The sequence below is a fragment of the Callospermophilus lateralis genome, unplaced genomic scaffold (assembly GCF_048772815.1).
Source record: "Callospermophilus lateralis isolate mCalLat2 unplaced genomic scaffold, mCalLat2.hap1 Scaffold_190, whole genome shotgun sequence".
Lineage (NCBI taxonomy): Eukaryota > Metazoa > Chordata > Mammalia > Rodentia > Sciuridae > Callospermophilus > Callospermophilus lateralis.
In genome coordinates, this window is record NW_027512918.1 from 681,645 (window position 1) to 698,496 (window position 16,852).

The window sequence follows — 16,852 nt, forward strand, 5'->3', positions numbered from 1 at the left end:
ATCCAAGAACAAGGGAGATCTTTCCATCTTCTAAGGTCTTCTTTAATTTCTTTCATTAGTGTTCTGTAGTTTTCATTATAGAGGTCTTTCACCTCTTTAGTTGATTCCCAAGGTTTTTTTTTTCAGGCTATTGTAAATGGGGTAGTTTTTCTTTCAGAGGATTTGTCACTGATATACAGAAATGCCTTTGATTTATGAGTGTTGATTTTATATTCTCATACTTTGCTGAATTCAAACATTAGTTCTAGATGTTTTCTGGTGGAAATTTTTGGGTCTTCTCGGTATAGCATCATATCGTTGGCAAATAGTGCTAATTTGAGTTCTTCTTTTCCTATCCATATCCCTTTAATTTGTTTCTTCTGTCTAATTGCTCTAGCCAGTGTTTCAAGAACTATTTTAAATAGAAGTGGTGAAAGAGGGCATCCCTGTCTTGTTCCTATTTTTAGAGGGAATGTTTTCAATTTGTCTTCATTTAGAATGATGTTGGCCTGGGGCTTAGCATAGATAGCTTTTAGAATGTTGAGATATGTTCCTGTTATACCTAGTTTTTCTAGTGTGTTGAACATGAAAGGGTGCTGTATTTTGTTGAATGCTTTTTCTGCATCTATTGAGATGATCATATGATTCTTATCTTTAAGTCTATTGATGTGTGATGAATTACATTTATTGAACAGAATGATCTTTACAAAACATTCTCTCTAAACAAAGCAAGAGCTGATATGTAGGATTTAGGAAAGCATGAATTTTAGGGATTGGCAGACTGGGAATGTTTTAGGGATTGACTCACTCCTAGCATGGGTGGAGGCTTTGTTTGGGGTTTGTTTGTTTGTTTGGTCAGTTATTTGGTTGGGTTGGAGGGAGCAGTATTTTCGCTGCTGGAGATGGAACCCAGAACTTGATTATAAGCAAGTGTTCTACACTGAGCTGCACACCTCACCCCCTGCTCCCAGCCATGGTTTTTGGAGATGGCAGACTACCCAAAGCAGAAGTAAAGGCATGAATACTGGATGAGGCTGGAGATGATTGTCAATCAGACAAGCATGGAGCTGTCACTGGAGGATGACTCTCAGAGGCATGCCTGTTGTAGCAGAGCAGTCACTGTTTCAGACAGATTTAAAATTGGTTTTATAGTCACTTGTTTAGTAAGTTTTTTTGTAATAAGGACTAAAGACGAGGCAGTCATTCCCTTTCTTGAATTTGTAGAAGAGGAACTTTTTTCCAGTCCCCACTATTTCTGACAGCTGCATCATAACTTAAAAGCAAAAAGACTATTAATCAACAAACAATCACCAAAGGCAGCCAAATCAAAAGGGAAGTTATTGGGGCTGGGGATGTGGCTCAAGCGGTAGCGCTCTCACCTGGCATGCATGGGACGCTGGGTTCGATCCTCAGCACCACATAAAAATAAAACAAAGATGTTGTGTCCACCAAAAAATTAAAAATAAATATTAAAAAAAGAAGTTATTTAAGCTTGTGCTGAAAATATTAGAATTATTAAAAAGAGATCATTTATTATTAAAAAGTGGTTATTGAAAGGAAACAGTAGTTTTTAACTCAGTGGCACTGAATGCATCTTAAGATTAATATCAACTGAAGTAGTATACCTCTTCAAAGTAAAATCTTTTCTTAGAAGAGCAAATAGAAGTTACTTTATATAGGATACTCATTCAAAACAATTATCAAACACTTAGAAGAATAGCACCGAATGTCAGTGCTCCAGTCATTAAGGAGCCTAGTTATATTTAAAAGGTCAGCAGTTGCACAGATGAGTATAAAGTAATGTGTATGCTACCACATTTTGAGTGGGTCTGTATAACCTGCCTTGGGAGCAGAGAAAGGGGTATGGAGTAAGGAGGCGGGGTGGTCATGAAGATCTTCAGAGAAAGGATAATATTTGAACTGACTCTTGAAAGGTAGGAACTCACCAGACATCAAAAGGAAATAAAAAGATATTATGCACAGAGGGACCCTCATAAACAGAGGCATGAGAGCACATGATATATTAGAGGAACAGCACATAGTAGTGTGGGAGTGCAGGGTGTGTGGAAAGTAGTGGAGGAAATAAGTTGAATTTGAAAGATGGCTTGTTCCATGTTAAAATTTAGTTAATTCTATATTCAGTAGGCACTCCAGAGTTTTTGTAGAAGATTTTAGCAGGGAAGTGACATGATGAGACCATGCACAGCCTGTAAAAGATGGATTATAGAGGAAAAGAAAAAGACCAAGAGTTGGATTATAAGGCTGAAAATACTGGATTTTAGGATGTTCTGAGGGGTAGCCTTGTTAACGGGGGGGGGGGGAGTAGGCTTTATGGCATACTTCCTTTTCCTATTCATAAGTTATGTATTTTTAAATTTTTATACCTTTATTATATTTATTTTTATGTGGTGTTGAGGATCAAACCCAGGGCCTTGCATGTGCTAGGTGAGCGCTCTACAGCTGACCACAACCCCAGCCCCTCATAAGTTATATTTGATGTGTCATCAGTACTATGCTCTTGTGAAGATACAGTCAGTCAAGGGCTGGAGGTGTAGCTCAGTAGTAGAGCACATGCTTATCTAGCACAAGACCTTGGTTTCAATCTCCAGCACATACCCCCACCCCCAATAGATAGATAGAAGGAAGAAGTATGCTATTGCCATGTTTAGGGGGACTGCTCTTGTGTTTATGTTCTTTTCCTTTCTCCTTCTCTCTGCAAATGATAAATTACCTTTTATACCCAAGAAGAATTGCTTGTGAATATCAAGATTGTCCTAAATAAATAAATGGGAAATAATTTAATAATGAAAGGGGGGAAATGCCTTGATTTCTGATCATTTTCTTGGTTTCCTTAGATAATTAAGTTGAAAGCTGAAGCCCGGCTAGACCTGCTAAAGCAGATTGGCGTTTCTGTGGACACATGGCTAAAGAGTGCCATGAACCAAGTAATGGAAGAACTGGAAAATGAGCGATGGGCCCACACTCCTGCAGCCACCAGCAATGGCACACTACACTCGGTATGGTTTCTTTTCTTGGATATGATGGGCTTTCACTAAAGGATGAAAAAGAAGTACAGGAAAAAGAAGAGAGAAGATAAAAGCAGTTTGTTAATGTTTTTTTTAATGTGCAGAAAAAGAATACATTGTCATTAATGGGGTTATCAATGATTATCTACCAATCTCATTATTTATTCTATTCATGAAGTAAATGTACTTCTTAGCTAGAAGTAGTAGAATAGAAAACTTAACCTAGCCTTTCTGAAGTTTTCAGAAGTCATCTTTAGTGAAAATGAAAAACATTCAGAGTTGTAAAATCTTAAAGAAGTGTGAGTGAGGCGTGGTGGCACACAGCTGTAGTCTCAGTGACACAGGAGGCTGAGACAAGAGAATCGCTCAAGTCCAGGAGTTCGCACCTTGCCTGCACAACATAACCATACCTGTCTCAAAATTAAAATAAACAAATTTTCAGCAGTGTGGAGGCTCAGTGTAAAGGTAACTCCAGCTCCCACAGGCTCTCATACTTGATTGTCAAACCTGGGGCACAAGCTTAAGTTTTCTTACTTCACATCCAAAGGTCTTTCCACTTGGATGTCATCCAGTTCAACTTTGGTTTGTCATGTTAAAGATCTAAGAATCAGAAAAGTTCATTGATTTCCCTGATACTACATAGGTGGATATGTGATGCATTCTAGTCAGACCTAATTCCTACTGCCACCTTGTTACCCATTACTCTCTCTCATCTTGTTTATTTCCTTAATGGTGTTATCACAGTTTGTACTTCTCTTCTTTGTTTTCTTTTGTTTATTGTCCGTCTTCCTCTCTGAAATATAATTGCCATATCTGCCTAGTTCATTGCTCTGCACAGCTAAATGTCTGGCACATAATAGGTTCTTCATATTTGTTGAAGGAAGAAATGGAGAAAAAGATGGATACATAGGTGGGTGGGTGGAACAGTAGCAAACTAAAAGCTAAAATCTCCCAAGTTCCACTGTACTTGTAATGTTGTGTCCTTCAGAAATAAAGCGTCCTTGATAGAGAAATTAGCCAAAGTTTTAAAACATTCTTAGAAGTTTTTTCAGTTTTTTCACATAACATTCTGATTTTTTTAATGGGCATACACTTGCACATTTAAAAAGGATTGTGTGTGGGTATACATTTAAGAAGACAAGATCTATTGAAGGTTTATTTTTATTTCACTATTAATGGTAATTCAGTCCAGGGGAAAAAACCACACATCACCCAAATGACTTTGGGGTTAGAAGAGCTTGCCATGTTTTCATTATAACAGAGTTGCTTCATGTCATGGAATATTTCTTCCTATTGCATCTTTTAAAAGATGTTAATTCCAATCTGCTTTAGGTTACTTTGTTGTATAGTTTATAATGTCAGCAAATTCTGGGCACAAACTTGCTTTTGGCTTCTACAGCAGCAGCACTGTTTCCAACCAATCAAACCCATTACTATCCTTGGACTAGCACCTCTTCTGACTAAACCACCTGAGAAGGTCCGTATCACTTCACATTGTGCTTACTTCCAGGCAAATTGGAGGTAAATAAAACTTGTTTCTCTCCTCAAAGAGCTTACAAGCTGGGAGAGAAGACAAGACTTTCATAGACCTTAGTGATACGTAGCAGTGTGTGACTGGGCCACTGTGTGGCCGCTTGAAATTGCTTACCTCTATCATCAGCACACCTTGGGAAAAGTCACTTTTTTCTGGATTTATGAGAGAATGTTAAGTTAATTGATTCCAAGATCTCCAGCTCTAAAATCTCATAGTTCTGTGACATGCAGCCAGAAAAGCTCAATACTAGTTAGAAGAAGTTTGCCTCATGCAGGAAATGTCATTTGAAGGTAGTCCTTGAAGAATTTTAGCAAGAAATAAAGAGGAAGGGCTCCTGGGTATAAAGGAGGGGAATGAAGGAAATGTGCATCTAGTGGTATGTAGACATCAGCTCATCTAGAGACATGTCTCTGGTAAAGGAAGTATTTTGCAATCTCATCCCACATTTTCCTTCTATCTAGTCAGTCTTGGTAATCCTATGTCTTCCCTCCTCATTGAGGGATTATATTTTGTAGAAGATCTACTGACAATATAAATTAAAGAGAGATTCAGTCACAAAATTATTTAATGAGGTCCCAATATTTATTTAACCTGCTTTTGAATAACATCTCTAAAATTACTTAGAGAGGATTGTATCTCTTCACACTGACAGCTAGCTGGCTGACAAATATAAAGCAGAAGCACACATTCTAGTAACCAAATATTTTCTTCCATTATAGATGCCAACAAAAGCATTAGTCATCTAGAAAATATGATTGATACTACTGGTAGACATTAACAGTATAACTGAAAATTACCTTATAAAATATAAATGTTTTTTTCAATATACAGTCTATTTACCTTATAGAATAAGGAAGGAACTATACTTGAGCATTGACTCTTTGTCTTCTGCTTCATACGTGGTACAGAATATAAAACTGGGAAGAAAAAAAAAGAATCTCAGAATATGGCAACATTGTTTAAAAGGAGAACAGTCTGCTGGTGTAAATGTTCAGTTGGTGGGTAACTGAAGAGCTTCCTGTGTTTGAATTGCTGCCAGTGACTTAGTCTGTCTTCATGTCATTCATCCCTCCTTTTTTTTCTTTGTTTTCCCTTACTCAAAATCCACAACCAATTTACAACCTAACTTTTGAAATTATATTAACTCTATGATAGGAAAAGTTACATAACTATATTACAAAAAAAAATTAGAAAACAGAATGGGGAGGCAAATGACCAAAAGTTCCATAACACTACAGATAGCAATGTGGTATAATTCGTTCCTCTTTTCTTTCTTCATTTTCATGTAATTGGCAAGCACAAATTATATATATTTATGGTATGCAACATGTTTTGAAATATATTCATTACTGATATATATATTTTAAATATATTTATCATAATTAAATTAATTTTGTATTTTTCCAGCCTAACATGCCTTGTCACTAGATGGTCTTCATAATTATTCTTCCAGTGCCTGTACAGTATTCCATTAGGAAGGCATAATAAAATTCACTTAAATGTTCTCTTATATGCTCATTATTTAGACTGCCTCAAATTTTTGCTATTTTAAATAATATAAAAAATTTTTACACATATAATTGGCTTTCCATATACCTGGATTCTGCATCCATGGATTCAACCAACCACTGATCAAAAAAATTGGGAGAAAAATCACTTCAATTGTGAACATATACAGACTTTTTTTCTCTTATCAATATTCCCTGGACAAAATAGTATAGCAACTTTTTTAAAAAATATTTTTTTAGTTGTCACTGGACCTTTATTTCATTTATTTACATGTGGTTCTTAAGACTCGAACCCAGTGCCTCACACATGCTGGGCAAGCACTCCCATTGAGCTATAACCTCAGCCCCAGTAACAACTTTTTACATAGCATTTACATTGTATTAGGCAATGTAAGCAATGATTTAAAATACATGGGAGAATGTGTGTTGTTTAATATGCAAATACTATGCCATTTTATATTAGAGATTTGGACATTGATAGATTTTGGTATCCATGAGAGGTCCTGGAGCCAACCTGCCTTGGATACCAACAGGTGACTGTATTTTTCCATATTGAGAATTTTTCCTGTAGTACAGATTTTCAGAGTGGGATTAGTTGGTCAGAGATTTGCAGTCCTTGTTTAATATTGGTTTATTTTTTTTCTTAAACTTTCTAATTATAGCTAATACTATGTACTTGTCTTCCCTATCTTTAGCCACTTCCCCCAAATATTGAACAAAAGCAAACAGTCAACTTTGTCTAAGAGTATGATGATTGAATATGAGAGTTACACAGAAATTCTGACTCCAGTCATTATGAAGACCATGTTGAATAGTATGATTGAAATTCAAGGAAATTAATCTTTTTTTGTAATGGAAAACCTCTCAAATTTATTAGTAGATTAAATATTTTTAACCGTTGAGATGTAGTTTAGTTCCATCAGCCCAGGTATTGCCTAATAGTTCTTGCAGTATAGAGGTCTTTGTTTTTGAATATGAAAATCTGTTTTTGGTTTAAGCTAATCCCAGTGAAAAGAAACAGCGGATTTTTATAAATGCAAACTGTTGAAAACAGTTTGTAGAATGTGCCTACAAAAATCTTCAGTTGCTTTTGCATTTACAGTATTTCCAAATGAGCAATCGTGGTTTTTATTTAACTAAACTCCATATTCAAAAGAGCCTACTCTTTTAGTGAAACTAACAAATCCTCAGTAGGAACAGCTTACTTCAGTAAGTATGCCTTGAGCCAGTCCTTCTTATGAGACCCTTCACTAGGTACTGAGAATTACTAAATTGAATATGTCTATTAAGTTAGTGCCCACAGATCAAGAGAACCAGTCTCACTTAATGACAGCTACGGCCAAAAGGTAGGCGAAAAGATGTACAGAATTTCACTCTGAGGGGATGTATACTATGTTCCTTGACTTTCTGCATAGCCATAATAACAAGTGCCAATCTAGCAATCCCATTAATGGGTACATATTCAAAAGAAATGAAATCAGTATGTTGAAGGAGGTTATCTACTTTCCCATGTTTATCACAGTGCTATTCACAATGACTAAGATATGGAATCAACCTAAACATCCATCATCAGATTTCTGGGTTTTAAATTGTGGCATTTAGTTGGGCTCAATTGTGCATATCTGTCCAGCAACTTGGGAGGCTGAGGCAAAAGGATCACAAGTTCAAAGCCAGCCTCAGCTACTTAGTGAGACTCTAAGTAACTTAGCAAGATCCTGTTGTAAATTTAAAAATAAAAAGGTCTGGGAATATGGTTCAGTGGTTAAGTGCCCCAGTACCAAATAATTAATTAATTTAAAATATGGCATATATATATATGAATGTTGTTGAGCCATAAAAACAGTGCAGTCCTGTCATTCATGACAGCATGGATAAATCTAAAGGACATTATGTCAAGTAAAATAATCCAGGCACAAAAAGATAAATATCTTATATTCTCTCTTATATGTGAAATCTTAAAAAAAATTATCTCAGAAGTAGAGTTGAATGGTGGTTCCTAGAGATTGGGATGATTGGGTGAAGGTATATGGTTAAAGAAAATATGATCATAGTTAGAAAAGAATAAATGAGGAGATCTATTGTACAGCAAAGTAGCTATAGTTAATTATGGTATGTTATTTATGAAAAATGTAACAAAAGTAGATGTTATGCTCTTAGCACAAAAATGTGAGGATAAATAAATTATAAAAAATGTATGTACATATATGTTATTACTAGAAGAAAAGCCATCAGAAAAGATAATGAGCTGAATGCAGTGGCAAACTCCTGTAATCCCAGTTACTCCTGAGACAGAAAAGGCAAATTTGAAAGCAGCTGAGGCAACATAGTTTAAAAAAAAGTAATGCTATTTATCTCTACCTAGTGGAATACTGTGTTGTTATTATCAACTTTATTTTGTTTATGATGACTTTTTTAGGAAATTAAGTTATTAATTCAAAGTTCTTAAAACTATCTCATCAATTATGATTTCTATGAAATAAAGGAATTAACTTAATTTCTTACAAGAAAAAAATAAAGTGCCTGACACAGTTTCTTATACATAGTACATGTTAAAAATATTTATCTGAACCTCAGAAAATCCATTTACTCTAGTTCTGACAGGTGCATTACTACTCAATGGAGGGAGTTCACATTGATAGAGTGTATTATGACCCAGATATTCTGCCAAATACAATCATACGTTATATATATGTGCACAATTAATTAATGAGCACAAAAATCCTGAGTGTATTTACTTTGAGGACACACACTTGGGAGAATTAAATACCTCCTGAAGGCACACAGCATATAAATGAAGAGAAGTGACATTTGAACCAAAATATATCTCCCTCTGAAGTCCTGCTCTTTATCAATTCTTTCACCATCTCTGAGTTCCCTTTCTTCCTCTAACTTCTATGATGTTTTAATAGCTGTGCATTCTTTTATTATTTTTCATTTCTGAAGCATTTGTTGAATCATCATTGAAGGTCCCATTTCCAATGTAGTTAATGGTTTAATAGCATCAAGTACTCTATGAAAGATGACATTAAAATTCCCAAGTTTTTTTAATATTTTTAACAGCTTTACTGTGATAGAATTGACATACGATAATCTGCACATATCTAAATGTGCACAGTCTAATACATACAGACACATGTATACACCATGAAACCACCACCATTATAATGATGAATGTATCTATTACCCCCAGAGGTTTCCTCATTTCCTTTGTAATCTGCCTTTCCCATCTCTCATTAGTCAACCAGTAATCCACTAGTGTTTATTGCTCAACATTTGTTTGGTTTCATTGGTGGATCTATTTGTCTAGTTTGATGCCAGTACTCCATTGTATTAAGTCCTATAAAATTATAAAATGTTTTTTTGGGATTGGTTAACTTCTCTTAGCATTATCTTCTCCAACTGCATCCATTTACCTGCAAATGCCATAATATTCCATTGTGTATATATACCACATTTTTTAATCCATTCATCCACTGAAGGGCATCTAGGTTGGCTCCACAGTTTAGCTATTGTGAATTGTGCTGCTATAAACATTGATGTGGCTGTGTCCCTGTAGTATGCTGTTTTTAAGTCCTTTGGGTATAGTCTGAGGAGAGGGATAGCTGGGTCAAATGGTGGTTCCATTCCCAGATTTCCAAGGAATCTCCATAGTGCTTTCCATATTGACTGCCCCAATTTGCAGTCCCACCAGCAATGTATGGGTGTGCCTTTTTCCCCACATCCTCACCAACACTTATTATTGTTTGTCTTCATAATATCTGCCATTCTGACTGGAGTCAGATGGTATCTTAGAGTAGTTTTGATTTGCATTTCTCTAATTGCTAGAGATGATGAATATTTTTTCATATATTTGTTGATTGATTGAATATCCTGTTCTGAGAAGTGTCTATTCATGTCCTTGGCCCATTTATTGATTGGGTTGTGGGTTTTTGTTTGTTTGTTTGTTTGTTTTGTTTTGTGTTTTTTTTTTTTTGGTGTTTAGCTTTTTGAGTTCTTTATATACCTTAGAAATTAGTGTGTGATCTGATATATGAGGGGTAAAAACTTGCTCCCAAGATGTAACAATGGGTGCCCATCTAATGATGGTCCCATAAGAATTATGTCATCTAAAATATAGAAAGAAAAAAATTGTCATGTAGTAACATAGGCCTCTTAATTTGGTAAGCATTCTCTGCGATGTTCACACCATGATAAAAACCCCTAACAATCTAACAATGCATTCTCAGAAGTAGTCCCCATCTCTAAGCAATGCATGACTGTGATTGGAATCAACCTATACTATCTGTGAAGATAGGATTTGAAGAGGGAGACTGTTTAGGAGTCTTAAGGTGTTCCAAGTAACAGGTTGGATTTTGTTGAGTAGAAATAAACACCATCGCCCCCAAAATTATAAAATGTTGAAGTCAGGGAGGATAAGTCCTCCAACTTTTTTTTTGTACCAAGGATTGAACCCAGAGGCACTTAACCACTGAGCCACATCCCAGCCCTTTTTATTTTTTATTTTGAGACAGGGTTTCACTAAGTTGCTGAGACCGACTTCGAATTCACAATCTTTCTGTCTCGGCCTCCTGAATGCTGCATTTATAGGCGTGTGCCGTCACACCTGGCTCCCCCAACTTCTTAAAGATGTTCTCAAAGTTGTTCTGGGTTTTCTAAATCATTTTTACATAATTTTTTTGTCAGTACTGGAGATTGAACACAGGGGCACACTACCAGCTCTTTTTATTTTATATATTAAGACGTAGTCTTACTAAGTTGCCTGAGCTAACCTTGGACTTGATCCTCCTGCCTCAGCTGCTGGAATCACTGAAATTACAGGTGTGGTGTGCCACCATGCCCAGCTCCAGATATTTTTTGTTACTGGTCTCTTTTTTTTCCCCCTTTTGTGTGTGTGTGCGCACGCGTGTGTGTGTGTGTGTGTGTGTGTGTGTGTTGTTTTACTATGTATTGAACCCAGGACCTTGTGCATGCTAGGCAAATGCTCTACCTAGCCTTTTTTTTTTAACAGGGACCACTAAGTTTTGCAGCCTGGCCTCAAATTTGTGATCCTTTTTCCTCAGCTTCCCAAGTAGTTGGGATTACAGTCTACTTGCATCATCACACACAGCTGTTAGTGATTCCTAATTTGTTTCTGTTGTAGTCCGACATACTTGACATACTTGAATCCTACTAAATTGTTTTGTGACCTAGTATATGGTATATCTTGGTAAATGTTTCTCATGTACTTGCTGCTGTTAGATATTATGTTCTATAAATGTCAGTTAAGTCAAGTTGGTTCTTCTGTATCCTTACTGGTTTTCTGAGTACTCCACCTGATGCCCTGAGCCTTCTGAGGTTTTCTATTCTATTAGGAGAGAACAGGAATTATTGTCAAATCTGTGCAATATCTGTGGATCATTTTCTCTAATCCATTTGGGTGGTTCTATTCTTAACCACACATACTTTCTTCATATAACATGTACTGATCAGTACTCAGCTGAATACTTGTCCTCTGCAGATTTCCCATGATATCTGTCTATCTCTGTCTCTCTCTCCCACCCTCCTCTTCATCACTCTGCAGTCTCAACTCCAGCCACTTTGGCCTTCCTGAATTCCTAGTTCTACTTCATCAGTTCTGGGAGACCATCATCCTCTCTGCCTGGATTTCCTCTCCTTATGTCTCTGCCTAGGAACTTTTTCTGGCAGTAGGTCATTACTTAATGTCCAGTGTCTTAAAAACTATATGTATACACACACACACACACACACACACACACACACACACACATTTATAAATACATATTTATTAAACATTTTTAGTTGTAAATGGACACAATACCTTTATTTATTTATTTATTTATTTATTTATTTATTTATTTATTTATTTATTTATTTATTTATATGTGGTCCTAAGGATTGAATCCAGTGCCTCACACATGCTAAGGAAGTGCTTTACCACTGAGCTATAACCCCAGCCCTCTTCCATATATTTTGAACAGTTTTTAGTTAGTTTAGACCCTGATAGTCCATCTTGCTTGGAAGCAGGAATCCATTTTCCTGATACTTTTTCACATATTTCATAACTTTTTGTGTCATATTTGGAATAATGTTCACTGTGATCACTTCTCTGTCCACGTGGAGTTCAGAGGTTCTGTTGTTTATTTTCTATAAGCAGCTGCCTTCCCCTGTATTGAGTATTAACAGATTCTTTATCTAGATTCTCCCTACCTCATAGAAACAATAAAAGCTAATGGTTTATTAAGTGCCTTCTGTGCAGCAAGCATGCATTAATGGTTTTAAATGTATTACCTCATTTAATCCTTATGGTACCCTGTGAAGCAGTCATTAACTTCATTAGAGAGATGAGATAATTGAGTTGGAGAAGTTAAGTAGTTTGCCCAAGGTCACACAGGAGGTGACATGGTCAGCTCTCACACTCAAGTCCAACAGACTCAGAGCCCACTGCTTCCTAGAGAGTACCACAAAGCCCATGGTGCCTATCTGAGGTTATTTTGCTGAGTACAAGAAGACCACTACTAAAACCAACTCAAAAAGATTCTTCTTATCTGTCCTGGCAATAACAGTAAGCATTTTACAACATCTAAGGAAGGAAAAATACTAGTACAGCTAGAAAAAAAAATCATTTTGATTGAAGTTCTGTCAAGTGACCGGAAGAAAAAGAATTGAGTGCAGTTCTTTAGATAATAGAAGAAGAATGTAATTTTAGAAATGCTGAGTCAAGAGGGTAGAGGAGGGGGCTGGTGTGTAGCTCAGAAGTAGCATGTAGGAGACCCTGACTTCCATCTCCTCCACCACGGGACGGGGGTGTGAAGGTGAGGGGTTGGAGCCAGGGCTGTGGCTCAGTGGTAGAATACTTATCTAGCATGTGTGAGGCACTGGGTTTGATCCCTGGCACCACATACAATAAACAAATGAAATAAAGGTATTGTGTCCATCTACAACCATAAAAATATTTAGAAAAAAATTTTTCTAAATAGTTTTGTGAAGGTAGAAGAGGGGAAAAGGAAGAAATTATTCTGAGATGATAGGATTCCGGAAGGTGCTGGAGCAGTGCAGAAGCATGTGTTGCTGTCACTGAAGCCTTTCATTCCCTTCCATAAGAACCAAAAAATGAACTCAAAAATAGAGCAGGGAAAGGAATGTTTAGTGTCAACCATTGTTGCCAAGTTAAAATGTCTTGAATTGATTCCAAGTGCCATAGCACAGTACAATATTAACATTTTATATATTTTTTAGAAATTTGTTCTACCTTCATTTTTATAAATGTATGAGCATTTTTAAATTTTTTTGTAATACCCACATTTTTTAAATGTTTATAACCTTTCTTAGAGTGTGAAGGGAATGTCTTATAGTAGTTGAAATATTTTTTTTAAGTTAGTGTTATGGAAATTTCTAGAACATCATCCTTATTTTTTGTATAACACCATTCCCTGTAGGAAAAAACAATAGAATCTGAAGTCTGAGATTTGAGAAGTCAAGATCTAAACTTATTTTGCCACTGGCCTGAGGGATTACAAATGAATAACTGTAAGATCAGGCACAAGATTACCTCACTGACCTGTGGAGAATTTTCAGTAATAATTATAAATGAAACTATGTCAGGACGTTTGAAGTGGTGGCAGTAAATGTGGCAGGAAAAAAATGTAGTTTATTCTTCTAGAATTCCCTGCGGGTCTCTAGAATTTCTTAGATATTCTTAAAATTTAGGAATTCTTAGAATTTTTTAAGAGGAGTCAGTTTAAAAGTATTAGTGATCCTCCTCCCCCTCCCCCTCCCCCTCCCTCTCTCCCCCTCCTCCGTTTTTCAGTTGTAGGTGGACACAATACCTTTATTTTATTTATTTATTTTATGTGGTGCTGAGGATTGAACCCAGTGCCTTGTACGTGCCACTGAGCCACAACCCCAGTCCATCCCTCAGTTTTCTTTGTCCTGCACTCCCTTGACAGACAACTATGCTTGTGTAAATATTATTTATATTTAATATAGCACAAATGGTGCTATAGATAAATACATATACATTTTGAACATCCAATACTACTTTAATTAATATGCCTTTTAGCTATGGTGGGTAATATACCTTGAGACTCAGATTAGAAAATTATATATTTTCCTGTGTAACACTGCACAGGGGACTTTTCCTTTTGTGTCAATATACCTGTTTATCATCTAGTTATACCTGTTTATTATTTAGCATATAGTTCTATGACATTAAGTAAACTTCACAGTGTTGTGGCACTGTCCTCAGTATTCATCTCATCTTGCAGAAATGACTTCCCATTACTCACCGCAGTTCCTGACAATCACCTTTCTACTTTTTGTCTCTATGATTTTGACTCCTCTAGATATCTCATATAAGTGGAATTATGGGGTTTATTTTTTTGTGACTGGCTTATTTCACTTAGCATACTGTCCTCAAAGTTCATCCTTGTGGTAACATTGTCGGAATTTCCTTCCTTTTTAAGACTGAGTAATATTCCATTGTATGTATGTACCAATTTTGTTTGTCTTTTCATCTGTTACTGGACACTTGGGTTGCTTCCACCTTTTGGCTGTTGTAAACACTACTACTGTGAACATGGGTTTACAATTTTCTATTCTAGTCCATGCTTTTAATTCTTTGGGGTTTCTACCCAGAAATGGAATTGTTGGATTATATGTAACTCTATGTTTAATTTATTAAGTAAACACCACACTACTGTTTTTCCACACCAGCTGTACTATATACAGTAACATTAACAGTGTACAATGGTCCAATTTTCCACATCCTCATCAACATTTATGAAAATAGCTTTTTGAAAATAGCCATCCTAATGAGTATAAAATGGTATATCATGGTTTTGATTCGCACTTTCCCAATGATTAAACATGTTGGGATCTTTTCATGTGCTTCTTGTCCATTTATATATTTTCTTTAGAAAAATATCCATTCAGGTTCTTTCCCTTTTGTTGTTGTGTTGTTGCTGCAGGGTTGGGAGGATCCTGGGGATTTAACTTAGGGGCACTTGACCACTGAGCCACATCCCCAGCCTTGTATTTTATTTAGAGACAGGGTCTCACTGAGTTGCTTACCACCTTGCTATTGATGAGGCTGGCTTTGAACCCACAATCCTTCTGCCTCAGCCTCCCAAACCACTGGGATTTCAGGTGTGCACCCTGAACCTGGCTGCCTATTTTTTAATTGGGTTGTTTTTTATTGTTGAGTTTTAAGCATTCTTTATATATTCTGGATGTTAATCCCACATCAGGTATATGATTTGCAAATACTTTCTCTCATTCTGTGGGATCCTGTCATTTTATTGTCCATTGATACAAAACAATTTTTAATTTCGATGGTCCAATTTATTTTATTTTAGCTTTTTAAAAAATTTTTTTGGTACCAGTGATTGAACCCAGGGCTGCTTATCCACTGAGCCATATCCCCATCCTTTTTTATTTTTTTATTTTGAGACAGAGTCTCGCTAGAACCTCAGTAAGTTGCTGAGGCTGGCTTTGAATTCAGGATCCTCCTTCCTCAGCCTCCCAAACCATTGGGATTACAGGCATGCACCACCATGCAAAGCTATTTTATTCTTTTGTTGCCTATTGTCAGTCAGTATTTAAGAATAAAAAGTGAAAGATACTAATAAATATTTCTTCTCTATTTGAAACATATTTTACTTTTGATTGTAAAAATGATCTCTATCCTCTATTAACATGCATGCATGAACAGACAGTCCTATCTATGTATAATCGAATAAGTAAATTAACATTTTGGAACAGTTCAATTTTAGGTGCTTTTCCTGTTTCCAGACATTTTCTTGAAGCAAGCAAACTAGCTAATGGTTTTTAATTTTTTCTAGCTAAATGCAGATAATGAAAGAGAAGAAGAAGAAGAGTTTGAAGACAATATGGATGTTTTTGATGACAGCAGTTCCAGTCCTTCTGGTACCTTAAGAAATTATCCACTCACCTGCAAAGTTGTTTATTCCTACAAGGTTTGTATTAAGATATTGCTGATATTAAATTGTGACAAACCTAAAGATACATGTGACTGTGTCTACCCAGCTTCTCACAGGACACCTAGCATAATGTTAGTATTCAGTTAATATCTAAAGGAACGAAACATAATGATGAAGAGTTTAAGCTCTGATATTAGATTTCTTGAGTTAAATCCTGTCTCACTGCTTATGAACTACATGAGGTTACTCTAGTCAGCCTCTTAATTTCTATGAGCCTCAGTTTCCTTATCTACATGATGGGGATAATATTGTAAAATAAATGTGAAGATTAAATGAGAGATTACCTTTTTAGCAAAGCACTTGGCATAGTACCTAGTTCAGTAAATACAGTATATTCAGTAAATACAGCTCTTACCCTTACTCTCTATTGCCTGCTTGGCATAAACCCTCCATTAGAATGAACCTCAAAATTCATATCAAAATAAAATTGTTTCCCAAAGCAGTTTTTAATACTTTGCCTTTACTCAACCTAATATAATTCCCTCTTGTCCATATTGAGCAGGAAATCTGGATTAACAGATGCCAGAATTTCCAAACTTGGTTTGGTATAATAGTTCTTACTCTCTCTCATCCTTTCCTGCTTATCCAATTACTTTATATTCAACACAAAGTAAATGGTGTTTCAATTTTCCAGTTCCTTTCTTTCCCTCACTCCCACATTCAGTCTGTCAGCCAGTCCTGTTGTGCCCACCTCCACAACATATCCTGAATCTATTCACTTTTCACCATATTTACTGCTCTCATCTTTATCTAGGCCGTTTCTTTGATTGTTATAAGATGGGGATGAGCCCTCATAATTAGGCTTCT

The 16,852-nt window shown here is 36.1% G+C and overlaps 1 pseudogene; it reads left to right on the top strand.

Moving 5' to 3' along the window:
- Positions 1 to 16,852, top strand: part of LOC143390013 (F-BAR and double SH3 domains protein 2-like) — a 145,718-nt pseudogene that overhangs the window by 118,066 nt on the left and 10,800 nt on the right.